Source organism: Grammomys surdaster, unplaced genomic scaffold (assembly GCF_004785775.1).
Source record: "Grammomys surdaster isolate TR1022 unplaced genomic scaffold, NIH_TR_1.0 210, whole genome shotgun sequence".
Taxonomy (NCBI): domain Eukaryota; kingdom Metazoa; phylum Chordata; class Mammalia; order Rodentia; family Muridae; genus Grammomys; species Grammomys surdaster.
In genome coordinates, this window is record NW_021604655.1 from 600,797 (window position 1) to 620,169 (window position 19,373).

Here is a 19,373-nt window from a genome sequence, read left to right on the forward strand (position 1 = left end):
CCATGCTCTTTCAAATGTGTCTTTGCACTACACTATGTGGGTAGAAGGTCTGGGGGTTGGGAGGAGTCACTTGGCCAAGGTGACCTGGTAACTGGGAACAGAGATAAGAAGAAAACCATGTACCAACTCCATTCATCCTGTTTGTAAAAAGCCTTAGGAGACAGGAGCTCTTTCCAGGTGGCCAGGCCCAACACCTCCAGGGATTTGATTTAAAGGTGGAGTCTGAGTGACTTGAAGGGTACACTGTTCCTTTCCTTGAACCCTAGTCTTTCAAGGCCAAGGCAGGTCTCTTAGATCCTAGCTGCCTCTTTTGACCAGCTCTGTATTGGTGGTGGGAATGAAAATTCAGTGGCTAATCATTAAACTTTCAAGACTTCAGGAAATCTTTCCTTCCCCCAAAATGATCCAGGGTTGATCTGATCCTGAGGAGTCAGTGTTCTGGGGTGCCCAGGCAGTATACACTTAGGGAGAAGAAGCCAGTACTCGATTCTCTCTCAAGATGATCACAGTCAGATTCTCTAGAGTCAACCTCCTCAAACATGCACTTTCTCTGCCTGAGTTGCTCCTATATACCTTGGGAAGGTATACTAAGAGGGAAGTGTGGACCAAGACAGGCTCCAGCCACATGTTCAATGGATGCTCTGAAGAATCAGTTTCCATGGTTTCCTTCCCTTCCCTGAAGCCTCCCCAAAGGGACCAGCATGGCTGTGGCCTAAGACATTGCTTTTGCTTGCACAGCAGAGGAGAAAGCACCTGCAACTGCAAATCTGCCACACTTTATTTTACCACAATGAGGCCAGTTTTCATTCCAGCAGTGGAGAAGGGTTCCACACCGTGCCGTGTGTCCCTGGGTTCCAGGTTGGCGCCAGTGGGACTACCAGAGAGGGTCAGAGCTCCATGCTGTCTGAGGCCAGCATCACCTGCAGAAACAAATAATAACTAGAAAGGCCACCCAGGTATACATGGAGGGAAGGTGGGGGAGGGAAGGAAGGAGGCCTTCAGGTGCTCTCTGGAGGCCACAGCCTTCTCTCCATCCACTAGTCAGCAGGGGGCTTCTGGGAATAGTAGGGCCCCTCCCCTCAACCCAGTTGTCAAAGTGACAGAGGGAGAGGAAGGGAATATTCGAGAGTGTTGTAATGATTGACATATATATATGCATATTTTTTTGAGAGCTGTTGGGTTGGGGATGAGCGAAGGAAAAAGTACAAACAGTCTGGAGTTGATTTATTTTTATTGCTCTTTAAAATCATGCAAATAATTGATATTAATTGAAAAAAAACAGGAAATACAGATAAGCCGAGGAAAACAATGAAAATCATGTTAACACCTTGGTAGATATCCGTTCTCAAAGAGAATCTTTTTGTTTCATTAATAAAATGGTGTCTTACTGTTATACAGCTTTATAACCTTGTATGTTTATTCTGTGTGTATGTGTGTGTGTATATGTATGTGTGTGTATGTGTGTGTATGTGTGTATATGTGTATGTGTGTGTATATGTATGTGTATGTGTGTATATGTGTGTGTATGTGTGTATGTGTGTGTGTGTGTGTTTGGGTACAGGATGGGGGCCTGGGTATAGCTCAGTGGTAGAGTATTTGCTTAACATGGGCAAGGCCCCGAGTTCAATACCAGCACCACATACAGACACTAAATAAATCCATCTACACCTCTGAGTGCAGGGTGTGGACAGAGGTAAACTTCTGATATCATCTTCAGGAATGTCATCCATCTTGATTTTTTGTTACTATTGTTTTTGTTTGTCTGTTTTTTGTTTTTCTAGACAGGGCTTCTCTGTATAGCCTTGGTTGTTCAGGAACTCCCTATGTAGACCAGGCTGGGCTCTAACTCGTAGAGCTCAGCCTCCCTCTGCCTTGAAAACACTGGAATTAAAGGTGTATGCCACCACCGCCCCAACCACCTTGATATTTTTTGAGCCAAGGTCTCTCTGAGGGACTTGGAGCTCACCAATTAAATTAGGAAGGCTGGGCAGCAAGCCCAGGGGATCCATCCCCGTCTCCAGGTCCAAGCACTGAAATTACAAATGTTAACTGACACTCAGGTCCTTTCCCGGGGGTGCTAGGAATGACATAGGTGCTCAAGTTTGTGCAGCAAGCACATGATCATTGGAGTCACCTGACCAGTCAGCCCCTGACCTGCTGTATCTAGTTTTTATCTGTGGAGTCTTTTGCCTGCATGTAGGTGTAGGCCTGATACCCACAGAAGCCAGAAGAGGGTGTCAATACCCTAAAACTGGAGTTACCAATGATTGAGAGCTTCCATGCAGGTGCTAGGAACTGAACGCAGGGCCTTTGCAAGAGCAGTAAGTGTTCCTAACTACTGAGCCATCTGAGTCATCTCTCCAGCCCTAACCTGCTTTATTTTTATTAGAATAAGATATAGAACATCCACTGGGCATGGTGGCACATGCCTAGGAGACAGAGGCAGGCAGGTCTCTGTGAGTTTGACGCCAGCCTGGTCTACAAAGCAAGTCCAGGATAGCCAGGGCTATGTTACATAGAGAAACCTGTCTCAAAAACAAAACAAAATAAAAACAAAAAACAAACACAAAAAGATATAGGGCATCTTTGTATCTATTGCTATGATTGGTACCACGGTATTCTTGTCTGACAGTTAATTATTCACACCATGAGCCAGACATGGCAACTTACGTTTGTAGTTACAGCTACCAGGGAAAAAGATTGCTTAAACTCAGGAGATCAGGTCAACACACAAACACTCACTGCTCATTGCTGTTTGTTTTGTTTTTGCTTTCTGAAATGGGGTCTTATGGGGGCTGGAGAGATGGCTCAGCCATTAGGAGGACTTGTGGCTCTTCAGGGGAGTCAGGTTTGTTTGTTGAGACAGGGTTTCTCTGTGTGGCCCTGGTTGTCCTGGAACTCACTCTATAGACCAGGCTGGCCTCAAACTCAGAGATCCACCTGCCCAGGATTAAAGGTGTGAACAGCCACACCCAGATACTGGCTAAGGACCCACATGACAGCTGGTGTACCCCTATGTCCAAGGGATGCTACACCTTCTTCAGACCTCCAAGGGCACTAGGCATGCACGCATTGCGCAGACAAGGGCAAAACAGCCATACGCATTAAAAAAATAAAAATGCACTAAAATAGTTTTTAAAGGCTAGGGTCTCATGTAGCTCAGGCTGGTGGTGAACTCACATGTAGCTGATAATGAACTTGAACTTTGACCTTCCTGCCTCCACCTCCTTAAAGCTAAGACTGCAAGTGTGTGTTACTGTGCCCCATTTATGACCTGCTGAGGATCAAACCCAGAGCTTTCAAGAACACTAGGCAAACGCTCTACTAGATAAGCTACATCCCCAGCATGGAAAAGCCATGTCTTAATAAAAACAGTAATTCACCCCTAGGAGTCTCTGCTCATCAGTGGAGATTCCCTGAGCACCTGTACCAGGGTTTGGGAGAGACATCAGATTGTGTGAAGAGCTGAGTTTACTCTGCCTTCATTCACTGGACTCTTGTACCAGGCACAGAGTTGTTCTAAGAGAAAGATGCAGGATCCCAGTAGACCAAACCCCTGAGTTCCCCTAGATCTCGTGTATGTGTGTGTGTGTGTGTGTGTCAAAGCCACACTGAGAGGCTAATGTAGGCTTACCTGGAAATCCTACTGGCTGAGGGCTGGTCACAGCAGAAAAGAAGCAGCTCCATCCAGTGATGGGGCTCTGGGATCAGATAGCAGGCTGCTTTTGTCACCTACCAGCTGGGACAACTGAACAAATGACCCAGCCTCGTATTATATGTGTAAAACTAATGAGAGCTACTAATCATGCTGGTGTGAGGGTAAAGATCCGATGAGGGAATTTGCAGAGGATGAAGCACGTGGATGTGGCTGCCTTTGCACTCAGGGTGATGGGTTGCGTTACCACTGCGGATGCGATCAGGCCGTGCCCACGGCTCAGCCACTCCCCACCCACATCCCTCTCCTCTCCAACGGCTCATTTCCTGCTTCATCCTTTCTCTCTCCTTTCTTGCTTCTACCCCTCTTCCCTTCTCCCCTGCTGGGCCCTTATGGAAAAAGGGAGAGACAGGCGGCCCCTCTGCAATGTAGCCTATCATTTCTCAGAAGAAAAAAAACAAAACAAAACAAAACCCTTCTTCACCTGGCCCCGCCTAAGGGCTCTCTGGTCCTTAGACTGAGCAGGCAGGCTGAGTACCTGATTGTTCTGGAATATCAGGAAAGGCAGGAGTCAGCCCTGGCACCTGTGTTTGTGTAGGGTAGGAAACAGTGCCCAGCCAGGAGGAGCCACTAATCTGGGACTTGGTGAAGAGGACTGGCTATAAAAACAGTCTGGACCCCAGACCAGGCCTTACCTTAGCAGCCAGGCCTGCTCATGAGAGGGGCTTCATCACGGGTAGAGGGACTACACTTCTTCCAGGTAGATTAGAGATGGTGAACAAGGGAACAGTTAAAAGTGCCTGTATTCTTTTAACTTATCCAGGAAGGTCACCACAGGACTCCCATTACCAGCTATCTTGAGCTCAGGATAAGATTTTTCTCCTACAATTTAATCTACTCCCTGGATGGCCTCCAGTTAGTGAGCCAGTGACACTCAGCGGTCTTTACAATCGATTTCCTGGAAACAGCAGCCCAGCCAGCAGTCACGTGGGGGATGTGTGCTACTGGGACGAGTTCAGCTGAGCCTGAGCAGACAGGAAACCCTAAGCCACCCTCCCACGTTGGGACCCTGTCCACTAAGAGGAGTGTACATGCATTTCTGCCCACCCACTGGTTTCACCTGAGGAAACAATGCCCAAAAAACTATCCACAGGCATGCAGAAAGGCCTGGACAGCATGGTCCCTGCGGGATTGTCTGTGTGGTAACAATAGGAGACACCCCGATTGTCCATCACGCAGGGCTAACACACTCTGAGAGTGGGTGGTAGCCCCTAGAATTAGGCAGACATGCCATTGACTATAAAAGCTGGCTCACGCTCCCGAGCGAGAGCTGAGGAGGACGGGAAGCTACTGAACCAGCTGTCCATGCTATATCCCCACACGGACTATTATCCAGAAAGCTAGAAAAACAAGTAAGGATGCTTTCCCCCAGGGGAAGGGCAGCTTGGACTGTTCTAGACAAACAGCTGCAGAGCAATGTGGTCAGCCATTTGTGTAAAAATCACGGAGGAACAAAGATCTTGACCTCATACATGTGTGTGCACATGTATGTTATACACATGGAAAGTCTGGCATGGTCCATGTAAACTGCCTACATAAAGTTATTGCTGGGGGAGGGGACAGGGTTGACATGGGTCAGAACAGGATGGAAAGGAACCGCCTTGCTGTTGCTGCTGCTGCTTTTTCTCACTGTTTATTTGCTTGTTTATTTTAAAACCAGTCTCACTGCGATGCTCAGGCTGGCCTGTACTCATGGTGATCCCCCTGCCTCAGATTTCTGGGTACTAGGATTACAGATTTGAATCAGGAGCTCACTTTTTTTTCTCTATATATTTATGTTCTCAAACAAAGAGCTGAGATAGCTGGAGCATGGATGGTGTCTTCTGTTTGTTCTGTCTGTTGCTTGATGGCTTCCCAAAGCCTCTCTTCTTGGAAGATAGCTCTCTCCCAAGTTTACCCAGCTTCCACCAGGCAAAGAGGAACAGTGGACGAGATAGCTGGATGTCACCCAAGCTGACATCAAAAGGCCACTGCCACACGGGAGGGGCCAATGGCACCCCAAAGTCATGCTGAACTTCTGCTCCAAGTCCAGTAGCACCTGCGTAGAGGCAGCCAGCAGAGAGGGGAACCCCTCACTGGGGCCCTCAGGTGAGAAGGAACCCAACTAAGCAGGAGTATAATGACATCAGATCCAGTTGCTTTTTCTGGTCCTCGTTCCCCACTGACCCCTAGAAGGGTGAAAAGGGGTAGGAATAGCTTTCTTCCTGTCTCTATGTCGGCTGCTGGACCATGGTCAGACCTAAACAAGAGCCAGCACTCTGGCCTCTGGCTGGTGCCAAGCCTACCTTTAATGGAGTCAGGATGCACCAATCCTCAGTGCTAGTTCTAAACTCTTTATCTTGCTTAGCACTGCAGTCTGGAAGCTGCCCTGCCATGCTGGACACAAGGGCTATTGCCCTCCACATCTCTTTGCTCTAAAAGTCTTTCTGTCTTGGAGACCTGTGTGGCTGCCAGGGCTACAATGGGCCCAATTTTAATTTCCAAGGAGTCTTTGCTTCCTCTTTCCTTGTTCCAGAAGGAAAGGAGGAGACGAGGGACAGGACATACAGGCCACAGGCCTATTTTGCACCTAGCTTGATGTGTCTAGCTGGGTTTTGGTCACATTATCTCATTCACGACTGCTGCCCATGTCACCCTATAGATGAGGTCACAACTAGGGCTGGGGCAAGATGAGCACACAGCCAACAAATATACCAGTCTGTACTCGGGTCTGTCCACTGCAAGGGCAACACATGTCACGCACCCATCACTGCACCCGGTGGCAGTCTCCTTGCTGGCAAGCTTCAGGGCCACCTGTAGTAGAGGAGTCATGCCTCGGGCAAGGCAAGGAAAGCCTAGGGGAACTCTAGCCTCCAGGACCTCCTGAGGCGCCCGTCACCCTGGGTACCTTCAGGCTCTTCCTGCTCTTTGTCACCTTGTTTCTCAGATAGTTGGGGTCAAACAGGCTACGGCCCTCCTCTTGGAATCATTATTCTCACTTCTGGTATCACCCCCTTTCAGCCAGTTGGTAAGAACCCTTCAAACCTTACTCATCCCATGGTAGCAATCTGCAAAGGCTAGTTGTTAACCCAGCTGGATCCCTGTCTCTGCCACCCCTGGCCAGGTGACCTGGAACACATCTCTGAGTATCTCTGTCTGTTTCTTCAACACCCATCATCAGAGACTCTCCCTGGCTGTCGTCAGTACTATGGGTGTCTCTGCCACTGTTGTCCCTGTCTTCCATTCTCTGAGAAGAATGAATTATTCTGTCAGCACACAGCTAGGAGGAACTCCAAGGGGGCTAGAGAGGAGGCAGGCTGTGGTCCTATGACATGCCAGATGGAACTCTTCCCAGAGCCGGATGAGACAAGACCAAGTTCATACGCCGGTAGGGATGATGGTCAATACTAAAAGTAACAGTCAGGGCTTTTCAAATGCTCCAGTTTCTCTTCTTTACCCATCCCCAGCATCTATGTCCTCTGGTACCCATTGTGCTGTCTGTGTCCTGTAGAAAGTCCAGTACAGGGCCAGAGCTACTGGGGCAGAGGAAGGAAGGACACCTTGACAGACACACCAGGCAGTAGATGATACAATGAACCCCTGGCAGGGGCAGAGCATTTCACTGAAGCTGTCTGCAAAGCCAGGGTGAATTCCCAAGCCAGTTTGTTTTCTCCTGGTTTCTTTCTTCCTTTAGAAAGGCACGGAAGTAGAGTGTTTGCCTAGCACAAAGCCCTGGGTTCAATCCCCAGCACTGAAACAAAAACAGGTATGGTTGTACATACCTGTAATCCCAAAGTTAGAGGTCAGAGGTCTATCTTGATGGTAAAGCACTTCAATTGCATAAATTCAAGGCCATTCATGAGCTCCAGGTCAGTCTATGATCCGCTAGACCTTGTCTAAATAGTAATAATAATAACAACAATAACAATAATATGCTCAGAACCATCATACTTGGCCTTCTCTGGAACCTCCGTGCCTGTCTCACCTCCACATCCTGATGTGCTGCTTGCTGAGATGATCAACTCACATTACAGACAGACCGACAGGAGGAGGGATCTGAAAAACAGTTGCAGAGCTGGCACACAAAGGGGCTTCACACAATTTCTAGCCATAGTACATGTCCTACAAATGCCATCAGACTTGGGCCCTGAGAGCTGTTTGGTTGTTAGTCACCAACACTGGCTTATTTCTTGGCCAACAACTCTGCACAGCAGAGGAAGCCACACCCAGTCTGAAGAGTTGTGCCTGAAGACAGTGAGCAGCCTCCCTCTGAAAGCTCCTGGCTTCGGTTGCTCATAGCAGTGCCAATGGCTCTCCTTTGCAGAGTGCTGCCTGCCTTCTGCTGGCTGTGGTCTATTACAACCACATCCCTTTCAGGACTGTCTCCAGAGCAGGGGAGAGGTCACCTCCAGAGAACTTGTGTCCAGCAACTAATTTCTGAGAGCCAACTGGCTCTTCAACTCTGATCCTCTGAAAACTGTAGAGAACAGGAAGAGCTGTCTTTGGGGTCCTTTCTTGACTCTAGGAAAGAAACTTCCCCAGCAACAGAATTCACGGTCTAATGGCTGCTTCCTGGAAACCAAAGTGTCATCTCCTCAGGGGATTGGAGGCCTCTCAGTCTTTAGCTACTCCCAACCCTCTTACCCACCTCAGGCAGCTGAAAATTCAACCAGGTGACCTGCTGCTCCTCCAGGCTCCCCTCTGGCCAAACTTCCTGGTTGAAAAAGATGACACAGGACAGAACTGTCCCCCACACTTACAGGCCAGTCCCTGTCTAAGCCACCTCAGGCTCCTCTGCCTCCAACACCTGCAGGCTGTGGTGGAGGTAATCTGCTCCAAGCAGGGACAAGGGAGACTGGAGAAATTCCACATGCAAGGGTTTCCAGAAGGACACTGTCCCTCTGGCTGCCTTCAGGCCCTTCTTATTCCTCTCTCCCGACAAGTCCTGTCCCTGCTTCAGACCTGGGATGGAGTTGGAGTCAATCTGGCCAAGACACAAGGCCTTTGTACAAGCCTGAGGTTCCTGTCAGGTCTGGGGTGGAGCCTGAGAGGTTTGAATCTCTTCTTTGATAGAGGGTCTCATGTAGCTCAGGCTGGCCTGGGACTCTGGATCCTCCTGCCTCCACTTCTGAATGTTGGGATAACAAGTGTCTGATACCATGCCACACCAGCTAAGGAATCTGCTTTTCTAGCTGCTGCTACGGCCACTACAGCAACCACTGCCACCACGGCCCAGGTATACCAACTGCACGGTGAGGACATCTGTCTCTGCTGTGTGTCATTTCTTCATGGAAGCCTCCTGGACTCCTGAAGAGAAAGGACCAGCCCACCAACACGTGCATTCACGGGGACTGCTTCCGCGCGGCATTCAGTTTTCGTTTACTACAAATCTGTGCAGATGTGGAATTAGTGCCAACCTCTCCTTGAGCATGTGGTCCATTTCATTTAGTCATTAGTCATACTGTCTCCCTGCCCTGGTGCCCAGTTCTGTGCCTGGTACACAGTTTGTACTCCGCAAACGGTCGTTGTATAAATGAATGAAATATCTTGTCCATGTAAAAAAAAAATTTTTTTTTTAATTTTTTCGAAACAGGGTTTCTCTGTGTAGCCCTGGCTGTCCTGGAACTCACTCTGTAGACCAGCCTGGCCTCGAACTCAGAAATCCGCCTGCCTCTGCGTAAAAATATTCAGAGGCTTTCTTGTGCTCGGGTGACAGGCGCAGGGAGAGCGCTGGAGGCCACGGAAAGCAATGGCACAATCTCCTGGCATTACTACTAGGTGTGTGACCTTGGATTGGTTTCTTAACCTCTCCGTGTTCCACCTGCTCACCTGTAAACGAGGGGTCGAATCTGTGACTAATCTGTAAGCTTACATAAGGATCAAATGAGCTAATCTGTCTAGACTGCTTATGTTTGTGCCTGCCAACACGCTGAACACCATCTCAGGTGACGTCATTGTTATCAACGTGCCTGACACTGAGTCCTCTTTCACTTTTATCAGACTCTGTTCAGAAACCAGTTTCTAGAGAATTCTCTCTGGCAGTCTTAGGTAAGACCTAGGAGGGAAGTCTTAACTGGCAAGGGAAGTGGCTGAGAATTTATGCCAGGGGATGAATGATGGTGGACAATGGGAGTTAGGGTGAGGAGTGCCCAGGTAAGGCTAAGACACCTGAGTGGAGCCAGTGCTTCTGACCAGTGCTCATGGGCACCAGTCAACGCTGTGAGCTGACTCACTGCCAAGAGAGGAGGTGATTAGCACGCAGGGCAGGTACCATGAGAAAAGCTGTCTCCATGCAACCGGCTCTCGATGTGTTTCTCTGATTAATGTGGCAGAGAGAACATTGCAGCTTTTTTCCCCCTGAATAGTCGCCACGTGGAGCCAGAGTCATTAGCATTATGCCTCCAGCTTGCCTGCGACCCTGCTGACCACCCGAAGTAGATAAAAAAGAACGCGGCTGAGGCAGCTGTGAGGCCCAGAAACCCTACTCCGTGGCTTAGCAGCCACAGGAACCTCTCATGCAAAAGGTTTCTGGGCGACCCCACCCTTTCATCCTCTCCAATTCCCAGAAAGCATCCCTTAAAGTTCTGCTTTGGAGTCTGTGCCTTCTGGGGATGGAAAGGGGGTGGAGCCATTCTGGTTCGCAGGGAGGGGTGGGGCCCAGGTGGGGCTCCGGAGCACTAGTGACTCTTGCAAGAAGGAACAATAGGAAGGAAAAATGGGGCAAAAATGGGGTTTTACTAGGGTAGGAGGTGGGAGCCAGAGCCACGACGGGACTGATGGATCAGATAAGACTCACAGGGCAAGAGGAGTACCTGAAGACCTGGACGTTATCCTGGGGGCAACAAGTGGCTTATCATCTGGGATGGAAGGGCCCATTAGGGATCTAGCCTGGAAGTGGAGAGGGCAGTTAGGCATCAGGTGCCATGATCCAGACTGTGGCGGTGAAATACCTCTGCACATTCCTAGATGTGGTCCTCCCCCATCACGCCCCACCCCAGGGGGAGGGTTGATTTGTAATCTATAGCATACAAAAGCTTAGGAAGCCTGAGACAGCCATCAAGAACCTGCAGGCTGGTAGTGACAGGAGGACCTCCTCTGCAGCTCTGTTTTGTCACTACACTAGTACAGACTATTGTTTGAGGACCTGTCCCCAAAGTGCTACTTCCTTTCCTCAGGTCTCTATTATTTCACATTCCTGCTCAGGGGTGGGGAATGAGAGTCCTACTTGCTTGAACAAGACAGTGGTCACAGCTTTGGATCTCAGACAGCTCCGGCCAGCCCCAGGTCCCCACCATAGGGCACCTGCCAGCTCCCCCAACCTGGCTATCAGCACCCTGCCTGGGAGCAGGGTCTACCGCTACCCAAAAGCCTCTCCTAGCCAGGAAGTGGCTCTCTGAATCCTGTCTGGGCTGGGAAGAGATGAGCAATAGTGCTAATTGTGGAGCCGGCAGGAGAAGCCGGGAGAAGGCAGCTGAGAGAAAAATCATCTCGTGATGCACCAATTACCGATCAGCTGGGACGTAATTGTGGGGCTGCCATGCCGGCTGCTGGAGGTACCAGGCCTCCCTCTCGTTAATCAACGGTAATCCAGAATTACGACCTTTAATGATCTACAAAAGCACTTATGCACACATGCACACATGCTCTCCCATGGACACAAGTAATTGATAATCAACCATGTAATTGGAGGCAATAATTCTGTCCAGGCCAGATGACAGGCTCCACCCTGCCAGTAGAACAGAGCCCAGATCACTGGCGACCCAAGCCACCAGTGGCAGTTTTGTGGGAGGAAGGTAGCCCTTTCTCTTCTTCAGCAGGTTTCCTCTAATTTTCTCGAGGCAGTAAAAAGGATGACGATTTTTTTTGTCTCCTGTTACAACACCTTTGTATTTTTTAAAATTTGTCATAGAACTATATATAGCACATAAAATTAAAAATACCATTGCAAGCTAGGTGTGGTAACACATTCCTTTAATCCCTGCACTCAGGAGGCAGAGGTAGGCAAAAATATGAGTTCAAGGCCAGCCTAGTCTACAGAGCAAGTTCCAGGACAGCCAAGGCTATACCAAAAACCCCTGTTTTTGAAAAACCAAAAGATAAAAAGAAAAGAAGTATTGCAAGGCTGTGTGACCGCAGACTGGTGTTCATTTCTGCAGAACCCACAGAAAGCCAAGCCTGTAGCGTATATTTGTAATTCCAGCACTTCTGACAAAAGAACGTGGAGACAGGAGACTCTCTAGAAGCACCAAAGCTGACCGTGGGGTGCACGTCACCTGTGTGTGGTGTTTGTGTGTGCATGCACACAGACAAATATAAAAAAAATAGGATGGCTGTTATAAATAAACAGGTAAACAAACAAGATGGCTGTTTGAAAACTGCATCCAGACATGGTGGCACACGTAATTACAGCACAAAGGAGGCAGGGTTAGAAGGATCTTGTGGTGGTTTGAAAGAAAACGCCCCCTCCCCAGACTCATAAGAAGTGGCATTATTAGGAGATGGGGCCTTGTTAAAGTGATCAAGCGAGACCCAGTGCAGCAGTCTCTTCCTCTGCCTGCAGATCAAGCTGTAAAACTCTTAGCTTCTCCAGCATCAAGTCTGCCTGCACAGTGCCATACTTCTCTCATGACAACAATAGACTAAACCTCTGAAACTGTAAGCCAGCCCCAATTAAAAGCATGGCGCCCAGAGGCAGGCAGATTTCTGAGTTCGAGGCCAGCCTGGTCTACAGAGTGAGTTTCATGATAGCCAGAACTACACAGAAAAACCCTGTCTCGAAAAACCAAAAAAGGGCCAGGCGGTGGTGGTGCACGCCTTTAATCCCAGCACTTGGGAGGCAGAGGCAGGTGGATTTCTGAGTTCGAGGCCAGCCTGGTCTACAGAGTGAGTTCCAGGACAGCCAGGGCTACACAGAGAAACCCTGTCTCAAAAAAAAAAAAAAAAAAGAAAGAAAGAAAGAAAGGAAAAAAAAAAAGCATGGTGCCTCTTCACTAAAATAGAAACCCTAACTAAGACAGACCTCAAGATGGAGGTCAGTCTCAGTTGCATCTCAAGGAAAGCATCTCTGGGAGAGGTAGTGGACACCTTTAATCCCAACACTCAGGAGGCAGAGACAGGCAGATCTCTAGATATCTGAACTTAATTGAACTGGGTACATAATATTCCTCCCCGACAGTCCACATCTTATCTCCTCAAGTTTACTCCGTGAGCATCTGTGCCCCCTAACCTATCCTGATTTTCTCACTAAGCAGCTATTTTAAATGTTCCATCTTGGAAGGAGGGGGTGTTGGCATTTCATCTAGGCTCCGCCCCACAGTTACCTGGCAACAACCATTTGTGCCTGACTCACTATAAAAGAGGATGCTTACCCCCTCCTCGATCTCTTGCTCTCTTCTCTTCTCTTACGCTTGCCCCTTACCCTCTTTCCCCTCTCTCTCCCCATTCCCCTCTTCCCCCTCTCCATGTGCTCATGGCCAGTCTTTACTCCCCTATTTCTCTCTCTCTCTCTCTCTCTCTCTCTCTCTCTCTCTCTCTCTCTCTGCCTTTCTCTGTCTCTACTCTGTCAACTCCTCTCCCCATGCCCTAAATGAACTCTATTCTATACTTTACCATGTGGCTGGTCCCTCAGGGGGAAGAGATGCCTCAGCATGGGCCTGCAGAGGCACCCCCTTCCCCCACACATATTGCACCTCTACCAAACATATTCCTTCTTATCTTTTTTAATAAGACACAACAGGGAGGTGCTCACAAAACTTATAACAAAGTACAAGAACTCACAAGAGAGTTACAGGGTTCTTGAGGCCACTCCCTGAGGCTCCAGTGAACAACCGCTCAGGAAGAGGTCTCTTTAGTGGAGCTGCCTACAGGTCGTACAGGGAACTTCCAGGGACTTGGATGACATGGGTTTTTACCTATGCTCCAGTGGGCCTTTTAGTAATACAACTTCCTGAATCACCTTTTATGTAATCATAACCAGTTCCCTCAGGTCACCAAGTCAGACTTGGCTTGAATAATTTCTTTGGTCTGTCTTTCATACCACATCTGAGGTGAACAGATGCTTGCCCTCCATTTCCCAGGAAAAGCATGCAACATCTTTATTTTGAGACTCTTGCTTCAGTTGTCTCTAGTTCTGACCTGCATAGGAATTTCCAGGCCTTTTCTAAAATACAAACTCTGGGTCAGGAGGTAGAGGTGGAAACTCACATGCCTCCAGGCATTGCCAGGTGGCAGATGATAGTCAAGTTATCTGGTCCTTCCTGCGTTAGTAAGGTTCCTCAGTGTCCAAGGCCTAAGCATATGTAGATTGCAGCAAGAGAATGGCCTCTTTATAGGACTCGTGTTCTGAGACAGCCTGGGTACAGTATGGGCTCTGGCAGCTACATGGGACAAGACGTGTGACATGGCTGTTGTTCCTGGGTAAGTTAAGTTCCTGTAGGATCCTAAGAAAAAGACATGCTCAGGGCAGCTCGGGATGGGAATCCAGGAAATTTGGAAACAGCAGTGCTTCCCTCAAGAAGAGACAAACCTGTGTAAGTCTACTGCATGGCAAGACACAGGGCAGGACGGTTCACGGGACAAAACATGGCATGTGCCTCATGGTGGGGGTCTTGTAGGCTTCTGCCAGACTAGGGCTGGAGAGAGGACATCAGGTTACTCCATAACATGGCCACAAACATGGCCTGCTATTTCAGAGGTAAACTCCATTTTCCCAGCTCAAACACCTGGGCTAAACCCCTGGCTTGCTTTTGCTGTTAGGAGCACGTGACTGATACAGACCCAGCCCCAGGGAGCCTTTCACAGTCCTGGGAAGCCAGAACCATGGAAGAGACGCATCGGTCCTAAGAGTCCTGCACTGGCCACACATAAGGAGCTATGCAAGAGGCCTTGGGGTGCCAGGCACCTCTTCCTGGCAACTCCAGCCACCAGCTTAGGCCATGTGAAGCAGACTTCCCTGCCCAAATTCCCTTACCCACAAAATTATCAGAAATACCAAGTCTATTTGTGTGTGTGTATGTTTGCATGTGTGCATGTGTGGTGTTTGATAGTTTTATATCAAGCTGACCCAAGTTAAAGTCATCAGAAAGGAGGGAACATCAACTAAGAAAAGGCCTCCATAATATCTAGCTGTAAGCCATTTTCTTAATTAGTAATTGATGAAGAAGGGCCCAGACATTGTGGGTGGGGCCATCCCTGGGCTGGTGGTCCTGGGTTCTATAAGAAAGCAGGCTGCCTCTGCATCAGCTCCTGCCTCCAGGTTCCAGCCCAGCTTGAGTTCCTGTCCTGACTTCCTCCAATGATGAATTATGATGAGGAAGCAAAGCCAAATTAACCCTTTCCTCTCCGACTTGATTTTTGATGATGCTGTTTCATCATAGAGACCCTAATTAAAGCAGGAGGTGGGTGAGGCAGGGTCTCCCTATGTAGCTCTAGTTCTTGCTCTAGTTCTCTTGAAACTCGCTATCATCTTCTGTCTCAAACTTTTTTTTAAAGATTTATTTATTTAATTAATATGACTACATTGTCGCTGTCTTCAGACATGCCAGAAGAGGGCATCGGATCCCATTACAGATGGTTGTGAGCCACCATGTAGTTGTCGGGAATAGAACTCAGGACCTCTGGAAGGAAGAGCAGTGCCCTTAACCGCTGAGCCACCCTCCAGCCCCATCTCAAACTTCTTATATTTGAGGTCGACCTTTTCATGGGGAGAGATGAGAGACGTGCCCTAGCTCTCATCTCCAGTTTTCTTTTTTTAATTTATTTCCTTTTTAAATAATTTTGAGATGAGATCTCACGTAGCCCAACCTGGCCTCAGACTCTTTGTGTAGCCAAGGATGACCTAGCACTCCTGATCCTCTGGCCCCCATCTCCTAAGTACTGGGATTACAATGAGTATCAACATATCTGGTTTATCAAACCCAGGGCTTTGTACTAACTGAATCACGCCCCCAGCCCTACTCATGCCATTTTGACAGTCGCAGGCAAGACTAATGTTGACATCAGGCCTAGGGCTTCTGGCCTGAAGGTAAGTTGAAATGAGATTCTAGGTCCAATGTCTTCTGTGTTAGACCTCCAACTCATTTCATTGTTGTTGTTGCTTACATTTATTTGTGGTGTGTGGTGTATGTGTAAGTACATGTATGTACACCATAGTATGTGTTTGGTGGTCAGAGGACAACTTGCAGGAGTCAATTCATTTCTTCCACCATGTGGGTCCCAGAGATCAAACTCAGGCTTTCAAGCTTGACAATAATCACCTTTACCCACAGAGGCATCCCACTATTTCTATCTCTACCTTGCTCTTACTTGGGCTGAGAATCTCTGATCATTAGCCAGGGTTGTTTTCGGGAAGTTTAAAAATCCATTCTTATTTTGCACGTATATGTATGCGAGTGCCTGCCCACACACATAAGTTTAAAATAATAATAAATGAAAAAAAAAATAAGATGATGATGATAATAATAATACTCCAAATACCTGATGTCAGGTCTGTTCCCAGCTGTATTCTGAGCAATGAATCCTCGACTCCAGAACTACCTAGCTCCAAAAATCGGGCTCTACCTTCGTCATCTCAAACTTGCATTCCTCCCAGGGTCAGGTGCTGGGGTGGGGGTGAGGGTAGGGATGGGGCAGAGGTGTATGCTCTGCAGCCATTTACCCCACTGCAAACAAATAGATGGGACTTTCGCTCCCAGGCAGTAGGGGGCGCGAGCGCATTGTGTTCTACAGAGCCTCCCCCAACCTCCCCAGGAAATTACAAATTGCATGCTTCTCCTCTTAAGGTGGGGACCTACTGCTTTCTGAGAGGATCTGACCTAACAGCAGATCTTGCTCAAGGCCCTTGAACTCCGCTATCTCGCTAAACATCTGAGACACTGATATTATGGATACTGGAAACTGATATTATGTGACGATTCTACATACCATTTTATAATGGAGTCCTACCCTTTTTGTTTTGTTTTGTTTTTTGGTTTTTTGGTTTTTTGGTTTTTCGAGACAGAGTTTCTCTGTGTAGTTCTGGCTGTCCTGGAACTCACTCTGTAGACCAGGCTGGCCTCGAACTCAGAAATCCGCCTGCCTCTGCCTCCCAAGTGCTGGGATTAAAGGCATGCGCCACCACCGCCTGGCGAGTCCTACCCTTTGATGCCCTTCACAACTTTATCTAGGAAACCACAATTCTCAGAGGAACGGCTCCTGCCCAGTTATGCCCAAGCAGTACCTGCATCCTCCGGGTTTTTCACCATCCCTAAAAGTTCTCAGATGGTAACCTTGAGGAGGTTAGCCAGATCTTCACTGCCACCCACCTGGGGCTCCCGAGGGCACTTCCTGCTGGAGTTCATTCCAGCCACCTGGTACACAGTAGGGCCGTGTCCTGAATGCTGAGAAGGTGAGGGTCTGCCAGAGGGGAAGAGAAAGGCTTCACATTCTCACAATGGGGCCAGCTAGTTCACGGCCTCGACATTTGACTTGGAGAAAAAGAAACCTGTGGTGAGGAGGTGGCTTGCCTAAGGCTACTGTACTTCAGAGGCAAAGCTGAGGCTGGTTTGGAAGTCTTTCTTTGGGGCTCAGCAGATCATGTTTTGGAAGGATGGGGAATTATTTCCTCCTATCCCTATACTTCCATCATGCCTTGCCCTGCCCTGCCCTGCCTCAAGCCAAACTCCTAATGCCAACTCAGAGTCTTTTCCCCTGAGTTAGAGTCACTGGATCCCTGTAATTACTTCCTAGCTCTCCTATTCTCTATCTGACCACCACCTCATCTCCAGCTGAGCTTGGACTCCAGAGCTCAATCCGGGGACTGGCATGCCAGACAGAAGGATTTGAACCTAGCTGTGCCTCAGTTTCCCCTCTAGTCTAGACCAGAGATTTGTGGCCCTGTTGCCCCATATTCAAAGGCCACAGAGTCCTCCTCCTGCTTCTTTCCTTGACATTTGGACTTTTTTGAAGTTCAGAAAGAATCTTAAAGAGGGCCCTTTCGACTCTGATCTTGCTCTTTGTCGCTCTCCCGCCCCCCCCCGCCCAGTGGCTAAGAGGAGTATGGCATCTAGAATGGAATACTGTCAGCCTTGGGAAGGATTGAGTGTTGCTATATGAAACCCACAGGACAGAAACCTGGGACAGATTTCTAAGGCACCATTCCAGGACAGCCCGGGCTATACAGAGAAACCCTGTCTCGAAAAGAAGAAGAAGGAGAAGGAGAAGGAGAAGGAGAAGGAGGAGAAGGAGAAGGAGAAGGAGAAGGAGAAGGAGAAGGAGAAGGAGAAGGAGAAGGAGAAGGAGAAGGAGAAGGAGAAGGAGAAGGAGAAGGAGAAGGAGAAGGAGAGGAGAGGAGAAGAGAAGAGAAGAGAAAAGGCATCCTCGAAGCCCCTCTCCTCCCGGTTCCCTCCTGGCTCATGCACTGGGTTAACCCTCTCCCATAGGGTCCTTTGATTCCACATATCATCTAAAAGGTCCCTGTTCCCTTTAGCATGGCTATACCACAAGGCTGTGCAGGTCACAGCTGAAGATACATGAGTTCCAGGAACTGAGAAGTGGAGACTGTGGAGTTGAATGTGGTCAGCCAGCCAAAGGCCAAGCTGCGGCCAAGCACACTGAATGCAGGCCTCCTAAGCCAGCAGTGGTTTACAGGAGTCTCTGCTCAGTGGGCTCCAATCAAGTTTCTGCATCTCCTTGGACTATTAGGTCAGCTTCCAAATCCCACCATCTGCTGGAACAACACATCACATTTCTCCTTTGTCCTGTGGTGGGCCTTCCATGCCCCAGGGTGATGAGGGACCGCCCAGCTTCAAAAGTGGGTTGCCAGCAATTAGAAAGGCCTCTACTTGGGATGTTTAACTTTGGCCATAGTTTTTTAAAAGGCACAGAAAAGGAGGTTCATTTTCTCAGCCCCACGTATCTGTCTCTATGGGTCTACCAGGTACCCAGGGACTGAGATGGGAAGGGGGTGGGGTCCTTTCACTGAACAACGAAGAAACTGATGGATCTTGGGAAACAGACCAGCAGTGGGTTAGTTTGCTCCAGGATCCAGGGTAATCCAGCTGCTCAACTGGGCAACAGGGACTAAGGTACTTTCCAGACGCCCTTCTGTTTTATCCCGTTCTTGGTTTAATGCTCTTGAGTAGCCACCATCTTCACAGTAAGATGTCTGGTGTGGTATCAGCTTGTTAGGTCTCGAAGAAACCCAGGACAAGTCTGACTCAGTACCCTGTGACCTGTGACTCCTCTCAGCTCTTCTTACCCTGTCTCCTACCCTAATCCCTCCAGCCCAGAGACTTCTCCCCAGTTTCTCTCTCCTGCATAATAAACTCAATCATCTGGGTTATCCATTCTTTTAGGCCTCTTGGTTTTCAGTTTCCTCCACTTCCTTCTGTTTCCCACCCCTCAACTCCCTGCCCCAGAGCCAGGTTCAGTCTGGACCTTTCCAGATGCTTCTGGGTGTGTTCTCCCTCAAACCTAAAATAAAACCTTCTCTTCAACCACACCCAAGAGCAGTTGTATCCCGTTTTCATTCACCAGCTCCCCAACTGGAGGATGTTTGTGCCTCTCCTGATTTTGTTTGGCTTTGTTTTAAGACAGGGTCTTATGTAGCCCAGGCTGGCTTTGAACTCCATGATGATTTTGATCTTCTTGGTGTTCCAGATTCTATCTCCTGAGTATTGGAACTAAGTGTACCAGCATGTCT

The 19,373-nt window shown here is 48.6% G+C and overlaps 1 long non-coding RNA gene across 1 annotated transcript; it reads right to left on the minus strand.

The window, feature by feature from the left end:
- Positions 1–760: 760 nt before the first annotated feature.
- On the minus strand, positions 761–4,556 carry LOC114624752. The gene is made up of 2 exons (XR_003711971.1): positions 4,351–4,556; positions 761–920 (listed from the first exon to the last, which is right to left on the minus strand). It is a non-coding gene; the product is annotated as an uncharacterized LOC114624752 (long non-coding RNA).
- Positions 4,557–19,373: the final 14,817 nt, after the last annotated feature.